Below are 17,338 nucleotides of genomic sequence, written 5' to 3'. Positions count from 1 at the left end.
ATAGATGATGGTGGTTCCATAAAGTTACAGCGGAGCTGAAGAATTCCTATTGCCTAGTGATCTGTGTTACGGTACAGTAACGTGCCTACAGTGTTCAGTACAGTAACATGCAGCACAGGTTACCAGGAGCCGTAGGCTACACCACATAGCCTAAGTGTGTAGCAGGCTCCTCCATGGTCTCACAATGACCAAATTGCCTAACGGTGCTTTCTTTGAGTGTATCCACCGTTAAGCAATGCATGACTGTAAATGACTAGCCAAATACATGGAAGGAAAGGAATAAAACTTCCTTACAGAAGAATTCCAAATAATTGGCCCCAAGTATATCTGCCCCCGCCAACTTGAATGTGGGCTCAAATTGCTTCCAAAGAACAGAATTTGAAAAGGGGGCTGGGCATGGTGGCTCATTTCAACCTCATGGGAAGCTGAGGTGAGTGGATCGCTTGAGCCCAGGAGTTCAAGACCAGCCTGGGCAACACAGTGACACCTCATCTCTACAAAAAATAAAAATAAAATAGTTGGCCAGGCATGGTGGCTTATGTCTGAAATCCCAACACTTTGTTTTCTTTTTTGTTTTGGTTTTGTTTTGAGACAGAGTCTCACGGTTGCCCAAGGCTGACCCAGGTGTCTGCCCGCCTCAACCTCCCAAAGTGCTGGGATTACTGGCATGAGCCACCACACCTGGCCAATCTCAGCACTTTGGGAGGCTGAGGAGGGTGAATTGTTTGAGACCAGGAGTTCAAGACCAGCCTGGGCAATACAACAAGACCTCTTGTCTACAAAAAATTAAAATTAAAAAAACTGACTCACACAGGTAATCCCATCACTTTGGAGGCCAAGGCAGGCAGATCACTTGAGCCCAGGAGTTCAAGATGAGCCTGGGGAACACGGAAAAACCTCAACTCTACAAAAAAAAAATTTTGCCAGGTGTGGTGACATGTGCCTCTGGTCCCAGCTACTCGGGAGGCTGAGGTGGGAGGATGGCTTGAGGCTGGGAGGCAGAGGTTGTAGTGAGCCACGATTGTACCACTGCACTCCAGCCTAGGCAATAGAGCCAGACTCTGTCTCAAAAAGAAAGCCAGAGAAAGAGAGAAAGAGAGGGAGGAAAGGAGGGAGGAAGGGAAGAAAGAGAGAAAGAAGGAAGGGAAGAAAGGCAAGAAAGGCAAGAAAGGAAGGAAGGAAGGAAGGAAGGAAGGAAGGAAGGAAGGGAGGGAAAGAAAGGAAAGAAAAGAGAAGAAAGAAGGAAGGAAGGAAATAAGGAAGGAAGGAAGGAAAGAGGCTGGACGTGGTAGCTCACGCCTGTAATCCCAGCACTTTGGGAGGCCAAGGCAGGCGGATCACGAGGTCAGGAGATCGAGACCATCCTGGCTAACACAGTGAAACCTCATCTCTACTAAAAATACAAAAAATTAGCTGGGCGTGGTGGCAGACACCTGTAGTCCCAGCTACTCGGGAGGCTGAGGCAGGAGAATGGCGTGAACCCAGGAGGCAGAGCTTGCAGTAAGCCGAGATCGCGCCACTGCACTCTAGCTTGGGCGACAGAGCGAGACTCCGTCAAAAAAAAAAAAAAAAAAAAAAGGAAAGAAAGGAAGAGAAGAGAGAGGAAAAAGAGTAACTTCATAAAAGAAAAATCTGGCAGACACCACCTTCACCAAGTCATCAAGGCTAGCATTGCCAGAGACGAGTCACGTGGACATTGCGTGCCTCCTGGCATCACGTGATGAGCAGCGCACTGTATTTACCTCTGTGGTATTCCTCCTCCAAACCCATAACTCCTGGCTAGTCATGAGAAAAACATCAGATAAACCCAAATTGAGGGATAGTCCACAGACCAGAACTTCTGAAATTGTCAAGGTCATGAAAACCAAGGAAACACTGAGAAACTGTCACAGACCAGAGAAGACGAAGACACGGCAAGTAAACGCAATGTGGGATCCTGGATTGGATCCTGGAACAGAAAAGGACATTAGTGGGAAAACTGGTGAAATCTGAATCAAGTCTGGAGTTGAGTTAATAGCAGTGTACCAGTGTTGGTTTCTTAGTTTTGACTAATGTACCATAGTCACATAAGACACTAACAATGGGGGAAGTTGTGAAAGGGGTGGATGGAACTTTCTGTACCATTGTTGCAACTGTTCTATAAACCTAAAAGTATTCCAAAACAAAAAGTTTATTTTTTAAAATCACATGGGATATAGATGTCAGAAGCAGAATTCAAATTCAAGGCTGGAGGCTGGGCGCAGTAGCTCACGCCTGTAATCCCAGCACTTTGGGAGGCTGAGGTGGGTGGATCATCTGAGGTCAGGAGTTTGAGACCAGCTTGGCTAACATGGTGAAACCCCGTCTTTACTAAAAATACAAAAATTAGCCAGGTACGGTGGCACACGCCTATAATCCCAGCTACTCGGGAGGCTGAGGCAGGAGAATCACTTGAACCCGGGAGGCAGGGGTTGCAGTGAGCTGAGATTGCACCACTGCACTCCAGCCTGGGCGACAGAGCAAGACCCTGTCTAAAAAATAAAAAAATTAAAAAAAAATCCAATGTGTCTGCTTCCTAAGCCCACATGCTCCTCCGTCCCTATACTACACCATGATAGAAAGTCATTCCCAGAGACTTCCTCATGGATCTGAGCTTCTCCCCACCTGTCCCAAGTTTGCCCTCTGGATCGCCCTGACTCACCTGTTTTCTTTGCTCCATGACCTCCTTTGGAGGGTTGAAGGATGCTCCCATCCCCACAGGTGTTCACATCTCCAAGTTCATTATTCCCAGGCCCTTCCACTCTTTTGGGTGATGTAATAAGCAGTGGCCTCTCCAGCACCTGCCCCTCCTTTGCAGCAGCCACGTTCCACTTGGGGATCCACGGGATTCCAGGGAAGACAACTCCCCAGCCTGGCTCCAGGGATAGAGCACAGGACTTAGGCTAGGCCCATCCGCACCGCCATGATCAGCCCAGAGGTAGCCATGTGAGCCAAGCTGATCCAATCAGAGAGAATCCCAGGACTCTGGGAAGGCTGAGACAAGGACAATTCTCTTATTCTATGTTTGATGTGAATGAAGAAGCCCCTGGAAGCCTTAGGATAAAGCCAACACCAAGGGCAACAGAGTAGAAAAATGGAAAGATCTGGGTCCTCAGTGACATCATTGAACCACTGGATCAAGCCTTGCCTGAAGCCTGCAGTGGTTCTATACTTCTCAGTGACAAGAACTGTGGGAGGGGCTGGGCATGGTGGTTCATGCCTATAATCCCAGAACTTTGGGAGGCCGAGGCATGTGGATCACTTGAGGCCAGGAGTTCAAGACCAGCCTGGCCAACATAGTGAAACCCCATATCTACTAAAAATATAAAAATTAGCCGGGCATGATGGCAGACACCTGTAATCCCAGCTACTCAGGTGGCTGAGGCAGGAGAATCACTTGAACCAGGAGGCGGAGGTTGCAGTGAGCCAAGATTGCGCCACTGCACTCCAGCTTGGGCTGGAAAATGGCCCCCAAAAGACATCCATGCCCTAGTCCTTGGAACCCGTGAATGTTACCTCATATGACAAAAAAGTTGGGGGGGGGGGCGCAGAGGGTTTTTGCAGATGTGATTTAAATTAAGGATTATGAGATGGGAAGATTATCTGGGTGGGCCTGAAATGCAATCACTTGTTTATCAGAGGGAGGCAGAGGGAAATTTGGTATAGACACACAGAGAAGGCAATGTGACCACGGAGGTAGAGATCAGGGTGATACGGCTGCAAGTCAAGGAACGCAGCCACCAGCAGCAAGAGGTGAGGAACCACTCTCCCCTCCAGCCCCGGGAGGGAGTACAGCCCCTGGGTGTGGGCCCAGTGCTGCTGATTTTGGACTCGGCCTCCAGAACTGTGAGAGAAGAAAATATTGTTTTAAGTCACTCAGTTTGTAGTAATTTTGTTATAGAAGCCACAGGAAACAAATAAAGAACTAATCAAATCTCTTTAATGTTTAAGCCTATTTGTATCTGACATTTTGTTACTTGCAGCCGAAAGCAGCCTAGCTGATACACAATGGTCCCCCTGCCCCCTGGTCACCCTTACAGCTCAGAGGTGAACTCTAGAGAAATGAAAAGCCCCAGTTGGGAGCCAGTTGGAGACTCTCCTGGTCTTTAGCTGGGAAAATAGGACTGCGGGGGTGGGGCAGCATCAGATGGATCACAGACTCCAAGCAAAGGCATGACAGGAGTTTATTTACAGACAAGACAGAGCAACCAGCACCCACTCGGGCTCTGACCAGGGGAGGTGGTAGACAAGACCCCAGATATATATAAATATACATACACGTCCCAGCACCATCAGCACCAGAACGTTCCCCAGCCAGGTCCCTGCCAGAAGGACCAAGAGTCAGGCAGGATTGAGGACATAGAAAGGAGAGGGCCCCAGTCTTTGCCAGGTATCAGTGATCACCTGTTATGGTCCCCATGTCAGAGGAAGAAACTACCCTTGGCCTTGAAGTGTGGATACTGAGGAGCATGAGGACGGAGAGACCCTCTGGAGGTGCCCCCATTCCTGTGTCTAGCCTGTGCCCTCAATGCCAAGGCCACAGAAGTGAAGTGCCAGCAGGAGCAGCTTGGGGCATGGAGACACTGCAGGCCCCTCCAGGAGCCAGGCATGGAGGTGGGGTCCCAGGCCATGGCTGCCCATCACACAGGGGCCTCCCCCAGTTTGCTGGTGGCACTCGTGACTCGCTTATTCTCCCGGAGGTTTCGGAGGCGGGCGCTGAGGCTGCTGATCTCCTCCACATAAGCCTGGGGCACCCACCCCTTCTCACCATCTGCCAGGCGGACCCCTTCCAGCCAGCCTAGGGACACATAGGCCAAGAACAACAGCATCAAAGGGGCACCAGGGCCAGGCCTGGAAGGGAACACCTCAGCCCTGATGCAAGCTTTGTCTGCACCCTTGGGGCCACGGTGACATCATCTCAGCATCTCTCAGCTCCAGGAAGGACCCTGTCTTGAGCTGTCTTGTAGATGAACTTCTGACCTGTTTTTCCTGATATCCTCTGAAAGGGTATTTCCCACTGTCCCCCATCACTCTCAATCCTATATCTTTACAAGCAGGAAGTTCTTCCTCTCGTCTAACCTGATTCCCACATGCTGTGGCAGATCAACACTTGCAGAACCTTTCCCTGTGATATCTTAGTCATCTAGCCACCTCCTGCCCACCCAAGCCCCATCAGGGAGACTTTCCCAGGAGGCCCCCTCACCGTCACTGGTCCAGGTCCTCACTGCCAGGATGTCAGTCTTCTCCAAGGTCAGCTCATCTGGGTGCAATGCCTTGTATGTCCTAACACATTGAACCTGGGGGCAATCTGACAGCCCAAGGGAGGCTCAGGGAGTCCCAAGGGCAGGATGGCAGGGCAGGAGCATGGGTAGGGCAGGGAGGGGCAGTAGGAGGAAGTAAGGGGGTGGGAAGGTGGCCATTGAGGCTTCTATTCCTCTGCCACTCCCATGCCACAAGCCCACATTCAAGCATGTGTACCCTCTGCCCACCCTGGCCTATCTCCTCTCCTGCCCTAAACACAAGTGCAGGATTAATCCAGTCCCTCCCAGCTTCGGTTTCTGCCTCTATACCAAGGGCTGTCCCCTCCCCAGCTCAAGCCAACACCTTGCATTTGACCTTCAGACCCCAACGTCCAACTGTCCCCCGATACCCCACAGAAAACAGTAATGGCCCTGCAATGCGCCCCTAACATCGCTCTGGTGCTTCCTTTGGCCCATCCTTCCCAAATGGGATTCAAGCTGCATCACTCCCCTGTTTAAAGCCCTCCAGGGCTTCCCAATCCTCTTAGAAGAAAATCCAAAGTCCTCCCTAGGCCCTACAAGGCCCTTCATGGTCTGGCATAGTCCCCTGCTAGCATCGTCTTCTCCCCTCCACTTTCCCTCCCTACTCGCTCACAAAGCTCCAGCCATACCAGCCTCCCTGCTGTTCCTCACTCTAAGCTCCCTCCTGCCCCAGGGCCTTTGCGCTGGCTCTTCCTCCAGATGCTCTTCCCCGGATCTTTTCGTGACAACCTCTCCTCATCCTTCAGGGGTCAAATGTTAATTCCCAGGGACCTCCCCTGACCATTTGGGAGTAGGGAGCTTACCCCCAGCCCAGGTGGGACTCCTAGCTCAAGCCAGAGCGTCTACCCCCTTCCTGGCCCTCAGCTCTTTTCATTAGACCAGGTGGACTGGTAGCATCCAAAGCCACAGACTGAGGGGCCAGACCTCGCTTGAATCCCAGTTCTGCCACTTACTGGCTGTGTGACCAATTTACTTCACCTTCTGAGCCTCAGTTTTCTCAGATATGAAAAATGTCTACCTAGTAGGGTTGCCATGAGGATTAAATTAGATTTAATGCGAATACAAAGCCCCTAGCCTTGGGCCTGGCCTATGGCAGGCGCTCAGTGGGCACGAGTGCCCTTTCTTTCCCTTTACTACCTAAAGCTCAGCCCTAACTCCTCTGTTCAAAAGCCTCCATTAAGGCTGGGAGCAGTAGCTCACACCTGTAATCCCAGCACTTTGGGAGGCTGAGGCAGGTGAATCACTTGAGGCCAGGAGTTCGAGACCAGCCATAGTCAACATGGTGAAACCCTGCCTCTACTAAAAATACAAAAATTAGCTGGGCGTGGTGGCAGGCGCCTATAATCCCAGCTACTTGGGAGGCTGAGGCAGGAGAATTGTTCGAACCTGGGAGGTGAAGGTTGCAGTGAGCTGAGATTGTGCCATTGCACTCCAGCCTGGACGACAGGGTGAGACTCTGTCTCAAAAAAAAAAAAAAAAAAAAAAAAAAAAAAGCCGGGCGTGGTGGCAAGTGCCTGTAATCCCAGCTGCTCGGGAAGCTAAGGCATAAGAATTGCTTGAACCTGGGAGGTGGAGGTTGCAATGAGCCGAGATTGCACCACTGCACTCCAGCCTGGGGTACAGAGTAAAACTGTGTCTCCAAAAAAATAAATAAAGGCCTCCAATAAGCCAGGCACGATGGCTCATGCCTGTAATCCCAGCACTTTGGGAGGCTGAAGGGAAAAGATTGCTTGAGTCCAGGAGTTTGAGGCCAGCCTGGGCAACATAGCAAGACCCTATCTCTACAAAAAATAAAAATAAAGGTGTGGTATCCAGGTGTGGTAGTGCATACCTGTGGTCCCAACTACTCAAAAGGCTAAGGCAGGAGGATCACTTGAGCCCAGGAGGCTGAGACTACAGTGATCCATGATCATGCCACTGCACTCCAGCCTGGGCAATAGAGCAAGACCCTGTCTCAAAAACACCCCAAACAAACCTTCAATAGCTCCCTAGGGCCACTATAGGAAGGCTCTCTATGATTAGGTTGCGCCCTGGCTTACCAGCCTCACTTCACACCACAGGAGAAACCTTTATTCCAACTGAGCAGATCCCTCACCTGCCACCACTACCCCCACCACCCCTCATACCCTGGCTCCGGCTGCTTCTTGTCTTGTTTGCAACTGACGCAAAGATGGAGACAGACCCGGGCTCTGGTCTCGGCTCTGCTACTTACTGGCTGGGTGAACTTACACAAGTCCATTTATCTCTGAACCTCTCTTCTAACTTGTAAAACAGGGGTGACATGGGAGGCTACGAAGGCTTTGTGATCTCCAGGATGTGCCTGTGGACACAGAGTCCACCTGTGCTATGTAAGTTCTGCCCAGCCTTCGAGGTTCCTCAGAGCTACCCCTGACTGCCCCAGAAGTTGATCTCTCTCCCCATAGCCCTGCCAGCAACACAGCACCCAGGATGGGAGGGGAGGAGAGCGGGCGAGGGTCCTGCCCAGGGATGTAAGCAGCAGGGATGAGCTACTACCTTCCCCCTCACTGATGACCTCCTTGTCCTCCTGGGGGCTGGAGGGGCACAAGGCTGAGATCCATCGCTGCTTCTCACTTCTAGGGAAGGGGGAAGCTGAGTTGTCACAACATGCAAAGCGCAGTTGCCCAGGGCAGGGTGCTGAAACCAAGGCTGGGGGAGCCGGACATGATGTCCAGGCCTAGGACTCAGGTCGTGTCTGCCCCACCCCAGGGCCCACCCCCCAACCCTGTTCCCAAGCCTGTGCCCCACCCAGCTCTGAGCATAACAGGCCCAGAACCCCCTGGATGCCAGCCCTACCCCCATCCTTCCTAATGCCACAGTCCTGAAGCCAGAGATAGCAGGGTGTGGAGGTTTACATCCAAGAGATGCCCAGAGGCTGAGGAGGAGGTGGCAGTCCCCTGACATCACCTGTGGGGCAGGCACCCCTGCTCTGGCCTCCAGCCCTTCCCTCTGCCCCTCTGTCCTGCCCAAGTCAGGGAAGAGTTGAGCACTTGGGGAGGAACAAGGCCAGGATGTCCCAGGGGTGCCCGTCATGGGGAGGGGGAGCCTCCTCTCTCCCCATACCCAGGCCCACTCACTCTGTCCGGGCCCTCAGCAGGAACTGGTGCTTCATGTGCTGCCCATGGAGGAGCTGGAGGAGGAACACATGGCCAGGGATGCCCTGCAGCTTCAGGCTCAGGTCCCGCACCTGCAGCTCAGCCATCTTGGCATAGACGAAAACAGCAAACTTCCCTAGCCTGGACGACCGGGGGAGGGGAGGTCAGCCTGGCCTGGGCCCTGGCTCCAGGCACCCACCCTTGGGATCAGGTGGGTTCTGACTGGAAGCGGGGAGAAGGGGTTGCCTGCCCCGCCAGCGTTCTCACAGGGTCCTGCTTCTGGATAGAGCGCTGCTAGTCCCCACAAGGAACCAAGAGCTCCTTCCCCACTGGCTTGCTGGTGGAGGCTGGAGGTGATGGAGACGAGTCCCTGAGCCCCAAGCATGCTTTCGACCTTTCTCTCTCTCTTTTTTTTTGTTTTTTTGTTTGTTTGTTTTTTGGTTTTTTGTTTTGTTTTAAGACAGAGTTTCGCTCTGTCTCCCAGGCTGGAGTGCAGTGGCATGATCTCGGCTCACCGCAACCTCCGCCTCCCAGGTTCAAGTGATTCACGACCTCTCTCTGAACCTCTCTCCCAAGCGTCTGTTCCGAACAGCCAACTGGACAGCTCCCCTGAGGAGTGTCTAACTCTCTCCCAGTACATAAGCCCCATGAAGGCTGAGCCTCGTCTCTTTGCCACTGTATCTCAGTGTCTGATACTGCCTGACCCACAATTTGGGCTCAGTAAGTACTTGTAGGCAGGATGGGTGGAGGGTGTTCCATGGATGTCAACTCATTCAACAAAACTCAGCATCAAAAAAAACTCAGCTTCTCCCACTCCAAGCCAGATCCCCTTTACTGTTCTCCATTCCAGTGAAAGATCCCACCAGTTTGCCCAAGAGGAAACTCTGACGTCATGCCCACCTCTTCCCTTTCCATCCCCCCTACACCCACCTGGTAGCTATGTCCTGTCTTTCCTCCTTATTGTCCCTTGAATCCACTTATCCTGAAGTACCCTGCCACTTCTGGAGCATCTACACTCTCCTGAGCAACTGCAAGACCCCTCTGGCCTCTCCCTTTCCAGTTCATCCTCCAAATTGGCCAGGAGCAAAATATCATCCCTCTGCTTAACTCTCCATGCTCCCTGCTGCCTCAGAAAAAGTCCAACCTCTCTACCATGACCTTCAACATCCCAACTTCCCTCCGCTGCCTTTCTCCTTTACAAATCCAGCCACATTAGGCTTCATCGTTCCCAAACACACATTCCGCTCTTCTACACTACTATGACTCTGCTGTACTCCTGCACTCAAACTACCTCTCTACCTGGAAAACTCCTACTCATCCTTCAAAACCCAGCTCAAATGTCCTGTCCTCTATGAAGCTTTACTGATTCTCACTCCACACCAGGAACTACCGCAGTACACCCTTCCATCAAAACCGTAATGATATGTTATCAGGATGTATTTTCACTGGTCTGAGATCTCCTGTGAGCAGCAAACAAGTCTCATTCATATTTATGTCCCTAGCACTGGCCTGCTATAGAACAGAGATCCAGTGACTGTTTACTAAATGAACAAACAAATCAGGAATGAACCCTTCTTATAGCATAACATGTCCATCCTTTTTTTTTTTAAGAGATGGGGGCGGCCGGGCGCGGTGGCTCACGCTTGTAATCCCAGCACTTTGGGAGGCCAAGGCGGGCGGATAATGAGGTCAGGAGATCGAGACCACGGTGAAACCCCGTCTCTACCAAAAATACAAAAAAAAAATTAGCCGGGCGTGGTGGCGGGCGCCTGTAGTCCCAGCTACTTGGAGAGGCTGAGGCAGGAGAATGGCGTGAACCCTGGAGGCGGAGCTTGCAGTGAGCCGAGATCGCGCCACTGCACTCCAGCCTGGGTGACAGAGCAAGACTCCGTCTCAAAAAAAAAAAAAAAAAAGAGAGAGATGGGGGCTCACTATGTTGCCCAGGCTAGTCTTGAACTCCTGGACTCAAGTGATCCTCCTACCTTGGCCTCCCAAAGTGCTGGGATTACAGGTGTGAGCCACCGTGCCCAGCCCACATGTCCATCCTTTTATCCCATTCACCTTATCCAGGCAGTCTTCTACCTCACTCCTCATAATAATCACAGCTAATACTGAGCAAGAGTTCACTGTGAGCCAGGCACGGTGCTGTCATCAGACAGAGCTGGCATCCTCCTGGCTCCCCCACCTACTAGCTCCACGATCTGACAGTAACAGAGAAGCCTATTTCCCAGGGAGATATTTGGAGGATTAAAGGGAATAATACACGTAGCATGCCTTGCAGAGTAGGTACTGAGTAAACGTTGGCTTCTGGCATAGCTGTGACTCAGGGCAGAGTTGGGACTCCAGGGCTATGCTCTTAGTCTCTGCTCTTACTGGCTGAAGCTCACAGCGTCTCCAAGTCCTCGGCATACAGTCTAGCCCTTGATTCTCCCTTCTGGAACATGGACTTGTCTCACATCTCTGCCTTTGCTTCAGGAGCCTCCAAATCTCAGGGTGCCCTGGCAGCCTACCCTGGCACAGGCAGGGGCTCCCAGGCCCAGGGATGGTCTGATCATAAGCCCAGTGGTGGGGAGGAAAAGAGCCTGGCTCCAGTTTACCTGCCCACCCCCGACTGCCCCGACTCACTCCTTCTGCCGAGACAGCAGCAAGCAGTCATTGAAGAGGTGGAGGTAGACTGCCTTGCTGGACAGCTTCAGCTTGGCAGGGGGTGCTGCAGGCAGTGGTGCCAGCTCTACCAACTCCCCATGCCGAACCAGCCAGCGGGCCTGAGAGATCAGCGGGAAAATCTAGAGGGATGCAGAAGGATGGGTCAGGCCCAGAGGCACCAGGCAGAGAGCACAGGATGGTAGATGGGAGGGTGTGGGCAGCGATGAACTGGCCTGAAGCCCCCAGGGCAAGGAAGAAACAAGAGCTGCCCCTTGGGGTCCCCATCCCGCTGGCTGCAGACACACACCTTGCCCTCAAAGTGGATCTTCTTGCTCAGGTGGATGAGTTCCTCTGTCCTCTTCATGGACTGTACGCTAGCATTGCACTCCTGCACCAGCTGGGGAGCCGTGGGGAGGTCACCTGCAGCCCCTCAACTCTGGCTCCCAGAGCCCAGCCTCAGACTCTTGCCTGGGGACCGGAGACTCTGACAGCTGGGGGCTGTTTTAGATACATGCTGGTGGTCCAGGGGGGCCTCAGGAGCCAAGCAGACCCTGCCCTGCCCAGCTCACCTCCTTGAGCACATTGAAGGCCTTGGTGGCCATGTCTTCGTCGTCAGAGCCCTGTGCTGTCCGCTTCAGGATGTTCTGGAAGGTGGGATCAGCACAATGAGGCAGGCCTCATATTCCCTGAGACCTGGCCCGCCCACAGGTGTATCTCCCTCGCCCAGCCCTCACTGTGGCCTGTCCCTCGAGGTACCTCCACCAACATCTTGAGGCGGGTGATCCTCTGGAAGGGCAGGATGAGGAAGGAGGTAAGGGGCAGACGCTGGCACACGGGAGACTCCTCCAGGCGAGCCAGGATGCCAGGGAACCTGGGGTTCTCCAGGCTGGAAAATGGGGAGGGCTCTGGAATCACAGATAGGCCTGAATTCCTGGATCCACAACCCTGGCCATCCACAGGTCCTCAGGGAGCTTCTCAGCACATCCTTACTGCCCCTTGGGGTTGCATCTCACCTTATCCTGGTCACAGAGACCCTTTCAGGGACCCCTCCCCTCACCTTGCATCACCCAGCCCTCAGTGACTACACCTGCCTGAGACTCCTTGCATCACCCAGCCCTCAGTGCCTACACCTGCCTGAGACTCCCTCCACGCCCCCGCCCCTTTCAGAGCCCCCAGCCCTACAGCAGGCGCTGGTAGGTGCGCTCCTGGTAGGCCTGGTTGGTGACATAGGGCAGGTAGACTCGGCGGAAGGCCGGGCAGTGGTCCAACACCACGTCGCACACGCTGAAGCGCAGTACATCTGCCTCCAGCCGCTGCTCCAGGTCCTGCAGGAACCTGAGGAGTCAGAGCCAGGATGGAGACCCCAGATCTGGGAACTGGCCAACCACAGGCTCGGTCCCCACCCCAGGCCAGGCCAGACCACTTCTTCACCTCTCGCTGGTGCTCTTGACCTCGGGCAGTTTGGAAAACAGCCACTGCTTGTCCTGCGCCCCCAGACACTCGCTCAGCTCGGCAGAGCCTAAGAAGTGGCCCACAGCCACCGACAGGCTGTGGATGTAGGAGGCCTCGGACGTGATCAGCTCAAACTTGGCCTGAGGGAGAGCGCACACGGGGTCGAAAGGGCCGGGCCAGTTCACCTCGGAGGCCCTGGCCTCGCATCCCCGGACCCCAGGACGCCACACGTCGCGTCCTCGCCCCTTCTCTAGCCCCACTCCTAATCTGTCGCCGGGCGGGCCCGGCGACCCACCTCCCGCCGCGGGCAATTGTGCAAGCCCTGCTTGTCCTCGATCCCGCCCCTCCCCTAAGCCCCGCCCCGACGCGTTCTTCCCAGAGCCCCGCCCATCCCAGGTCCCGCCCCTGATCCTGGCCCCGCCTTGTTCCGCGCCCACCAGCCGTTTCCACTCCCAATGGCTCCGCCCCTCATCCGGCCCTGTCCTATCCTAGGCTTCGTCCCGCTGGGTCCGCCCCCTACCCGCACCCAAGCCTGGCTCCCCTCGCCTCCTGCTCAGCGGGTTGCTGTCCTCGCTTCCAGACGACCTCGTGTAGTCAGGTCCTAGAGCCAACCTTCCGCGCGGACAGTCGCGCCAGCAACCCCCTTTGCGTGTCCCCCTCCCTCTATGGCCCAGTTCCCGCCAAGTCCCCGGACCGCGTACTCCTCGGCCCGTCCCGCCCCGCCGGGTCCCCGCGCGCGCCCACCTCCTGCAGCTTGCAGTCCCGCAGGCTCAGCGTGGCCAGGACGCCGCTGCCGCGTACGTCGGGGATATCCTGCCACAGCGAGAAGGTGGAGCCTCGCGCCGAGCGCTGCGCCCGGAAGGAGCTGCTGGGGGAGAGGTTGGCGCGCGGCGGCCCCGGCCCCTCCTCTGCGCCCTCGGCCTCTTCCCCCGGGCCCTCCTCCTCGCGCTGCTGCCGCCGCAGTTCGCGAGCGCTGGCCACGTCGCTGTATTCCTGATAGAGGACGGCTGGGGGAAAGACGGGCGGGCGAGACCGTGGGGCGCCCGCCAGCCCCTGCCCGGCTTTTCCCTGGTTCCCTCAAGAGCCCGCGTCACTTAACCTTTGCCGCGGTTCGGATATCTGGACACAGTGGAATTCATGCTTCATTCATTCCATAAACAAATTGAGCACCTACTGCGTGCTAGATACCGAAGAGTTCCATTTTCCGTTTCTCACTCGATCCCTACCTCTCAACTCTCCAAACCCCCTTTTCCCCGTTTCCACACCTCAGCCGCTTCCTCCGTTACCTCCTCCCAAGGACCCCCCTCCCACGTACAGTTAAGGAGGAATCGAGACTGGCGCCGCTCGTTGGTGCTCCTGGACCCCAAAGGCGGCTCTTCCTGTGTGTCTAGCCTAGGAAAGAGAGAGCGTCAAGGCCCTTGTTCGCCTGCACCCTGTGTCTCGGGCCAAGCCTAAACGGAGGTGGTACCTGGGCTCGGACCAATCGCCATGTCCCTCTCGTGAGTCACCAGGGGCTGGCCGCGACACCAGTCCCCGCTCGTCTCCACACTCGAGCCTCTATCCCAGATGCTTTCCCTGGAAAGGGCGAGAACTGAGGGGAGGGGTCCAAAGAGTGGGCCTGGGGCCTGGGCCCCGGCCCGGGCACCCTGACGGCCTCAGGCGGCCCGGTGAGTGGGCATCCCGCACCCCCACCCGGCATCTGGCTGCCCTCGGGGCCAATGGGAGGAGCTGGTACCTTCCCGGGTACTCCGGTGCCTGACCCAGAGATGGGTGCCCGGGCTGCTGAATTCCGCCCAGGCGCAGAGAAGAGTGCAGCCGGGTCATCAGCTCTGAGGCTGAGAAGCGCCTCCGCTCAGGACCCTCGAGGCTCACTCGGGTGGACCCAGACAGCTCCACCCTGGGCTCCTCTGTGCTCAGGGCCTGCTCTTGCACTACCTGGCCAGGCTCTAGGAAGACAGCATGGGCCTCGGGGCAGCCGGGGACCTCTTCACGCTGGTACACCCGCATCTTGCGCCCTAGGGTTGGGGGGCAAGGAGTGAGAGCACAGGCTGGGGTCTCCCCCGGACCTCCTCCCTGCTGCTGCCCCTGGCCCTGAGCACCTGGGGAGGTTCAGGCGCCATGCCCAAGGGAAGGGCCTGTGTTTCTGCTAGCATCTAGTCCCCAGAGCCCTGGGGTCCACGAGAGGGGTAAGGAGAGCACAGGGCCTGGCTGCAGTAGGCAGCCGCCAGAATGGTGACTCACTCACTGCATTACCTTGGACAAGTCACTTCCCTTCCCCTGAGCCCCGCTAGTTTCCTTATCACTAATCTACCACTTGTCCTGACTTTTGGGGGAAACTTGGGACATAAAGGTTAAGGAGCTAGCTGCCCAGCCCCTCCCCATCCCCCCTGCTGTGGCACCCACACCCGCCTCGCCTAGGGTGACTCACAGGCAGACTTCTTCTCCGAGCCGTGGCTGGCCCGGCGCTGTGGGCTGTGTGTGTTGGGGACTCCAGGGGTCCCTCCAGAGCTGGGGGCTGGGCACCAGGACAGTGTGGCCAGCTGCCAGCCCTGCTGGGGCCGCATCCCCCGCCGGTGATCTCTGTATCGGAGCCTCCTGGGGATGATGGCCATAGCAACCCTTGGAGAGGGGCAGGGGTCCCCAGGGACCAGCGGGCTGCCAGGAGAGACCGAAGCTCCTCCGGGGCAACAGGGAAAAGGTCCAGACCACACTGGGGCCGGGGGCTTCAGGCAGGCAGCTCTGCAAAGGACAGACTCTCCTGCTGGCACACTGCTACAGGGCCATGGGCCAGTGCCAGGTGGCCCCAGTCAGGTGGGGCTGGAGGGGTAGCAGGTGGCCCACAGTCCATTCCTCTTTTGCTCTGCCACCCACCTGGCCCTGCAGAAGAGAAGATAGTCAGACCTAGACAGAGGACAGTGGGGCTGGCCAGTAAGCCACCACCCCTGGAGGCCTGGACAAACCCCTGTGTACACTTGTGTGCACAACATCTCCACAAACACACTCACAGGTCTAATTATATAAGAATAGCTGATACTTGCTTGGCATTGCCACTGAAGTACTTTACACATATTACTTATTTAATCCCCACAACAACCCTGTGAGTTGATGCTCTTTTATCCGCATTTTGTAGGTGAGGAAAGTGAGGCACAGAGAGGTTATTTGGTAAATGGTGGAGCCAGGATCTAACCTGGCCATTCTAGCTTTGAAATCGATGATTTTAACCACCTGTACTTCTCTAAAACACACGACTACATGTCACCAGACGGCAAAATACATACATTGTCACACGAAATCCAGGTCCCAACATATACATCCACACTACATTTTCTCCCAAGTATGGAATGACATGTACACTTTCACAGTAACAGAACATTCAAACTCAGGCTCACACAGTCCAGACACACACATTTTACACAACCACAGACATTCACAGACAACTCCCACAAACACCGCTGACCCGTCCGATATTACATAGGCACCCAAGATTTCTCACCCTCCTGTCCCTTCGCAGCAACCCAGGATGCAGACACACACCAGCCCACAGGTCCTGCTTTGATGTTTCTCCCCCTATCCCCCGACCCTTGCCCAGAGTTCGGCCTTCGGCGCTGGAGTGGGTGCCCACACCCAGGCCAAGTTGGTTGGGAGGGGGTCATGGACTGGGCAGGCGGGCCACCACCCAGATCAGGCAGGGGCCCTCCCGAAGTTCAGGGAGGTGGCCAGCCCCCTGGTTGGGAGCGCAAAGAGGGGCTGTTCCCACTCCAGCCCAGCCCCAGGGTGGGCCAGGCTGGATGGGTCCCTTCTGGGCAGGAGTATCCCCAGGGAGCCAGCCCTCGATCGGGGCAGGCCTGATGATCTGAGAGGCCCAAGCCCCTGCGGCTCTTGCCCTGTGGCCCTCTGCCAGCCTCCCTCCGGCAGCCCCTCACCTCTCTGGGCCCAGGCCCACTGCTGATGCTGTTTGGCTGTTCCGGCAGGGGAAGCCCTCTCTCTGCCCAGCTGGCTGGTGGAGATCCCACCCAGACAAAGAGTTTGATTCATCAAACCCTGTGGTGAGGCAAGCACGGAGGGAGGGAGGGAGGGAGCAGGCAGCGGGCTGGGCGGGGGCCTACCCTAGCCTGGCCTCGCTGTGGGCAGGCCGGGCAGCCAGGACCCCCCAGAGGCCCCGTCAGGCCAAAGGGGCAGTGCCCAGCCTAGCAGGACCAGGAGAGCCAGGAAATGAAGACTGAGAGAGACCTAGAGAAACAGAGACCACTTAGCCAGTAACTCAGAAACCAAGACCCCAAGACATTCAAAAACAGAAAAACCACAGATGCTGAGACATCCAGGGACCCAGAGATGGAGACAGAGACACTGACAATTTCAGGCCATCCAGATCCTCAGAGACACAGATGATGCCCAGAAAATCCAGGGAGACAGATGGACAAACATTTCATGCCCGTGGGCTGCCAGTCTAGTGGGAGAGCCAAAAATGAAAACAGTAACAATCCAGATTGGCAAGAGCCAAGCCAGAGGAACCATCAGAGGAGGGTGCTGGGCTCAACTCAACCTGGGTATTCCAGGAAGACTTCCTGGAGGAGGTAATAGGTAACTGCTCCATGGCTGAAATACCTAGTGCCCTTAGAGGGAAAGCCTTGGCCTGAACAGTGACAGTGTCAGTCACTATTGGAGACAGGGAGGCAGAAGAGGACCCAGTGAGAGATGGCTGGGTCTATGGCAGGCCCCAGTCTCTCTGCACAGCTTCTCAACTGCTTCCCCCTGCTCCCTTCACCCCGCTGCCTGGGAGGTGGGAAGAAGGGGACTGGCTGCTCCAAAGGGGCCCTCTCTACGGTG

At 55.5% G+C, this 17,338-nt stretch overlaps 1 pseudogene across 1 annotated transcript; it reads right to left on the bottom strand.

Moving 5' to 3' along the window:
* Positions 1-4,185: 4,185 nt before the first annotated feature.
* LOC100598203 lies at positions 4,186-15,359 on the bottom strand (annotated as a pseudogene). The gene is made up of 15 exons (XR_004029181.1): positions 14,940-15,359; positions 14,259-14,526; positions 13,980-14,102; positions 13,827-13,903; positions 13,256-13,518; positions 12,491-12,651; positions 12,242-12,394; positions 11,816-11,945; positions 11,629-11,703; positions 11,367-11,456; positions 11,039-11,199; positions 8,396-8,554; positions 7,815-7,894; positions 5,222-5,326; positions 4,186-4,816 (listed from the first exon to the last, which is right to left on the bottom strand). The product of XR_004029181.1 is annotated as a rho guanine nucleotide exchange factor 19-like (transcript).
* Positions 15,360-17,338: the final 1,979 nt, after the last annotated feature.

The sequence above is a fragment of the Nomascus leucogenys genome, unplaced genomic scaffold (genome assembly GCF_006542625.1).
Source record: "Nomascus leucogenys isolate Asia unplaced genomic scaffold, Asia_NLE_v1 001620F_29949_qpd_obj, whole genome shotgun sequence".
In the NCBI taxonomy this organism is placed as follows: Eukaryota; Metazoa; Chordata; class Mammalia; order Primates; family Hylobatidae; genus Nomascus; species Nomascus leucogenys.
The sequence above is the reverse complement of the archived record's forward strand: the minus strand, read 5'-3'. Positions and strand labels throughout refer to the sequence as shown.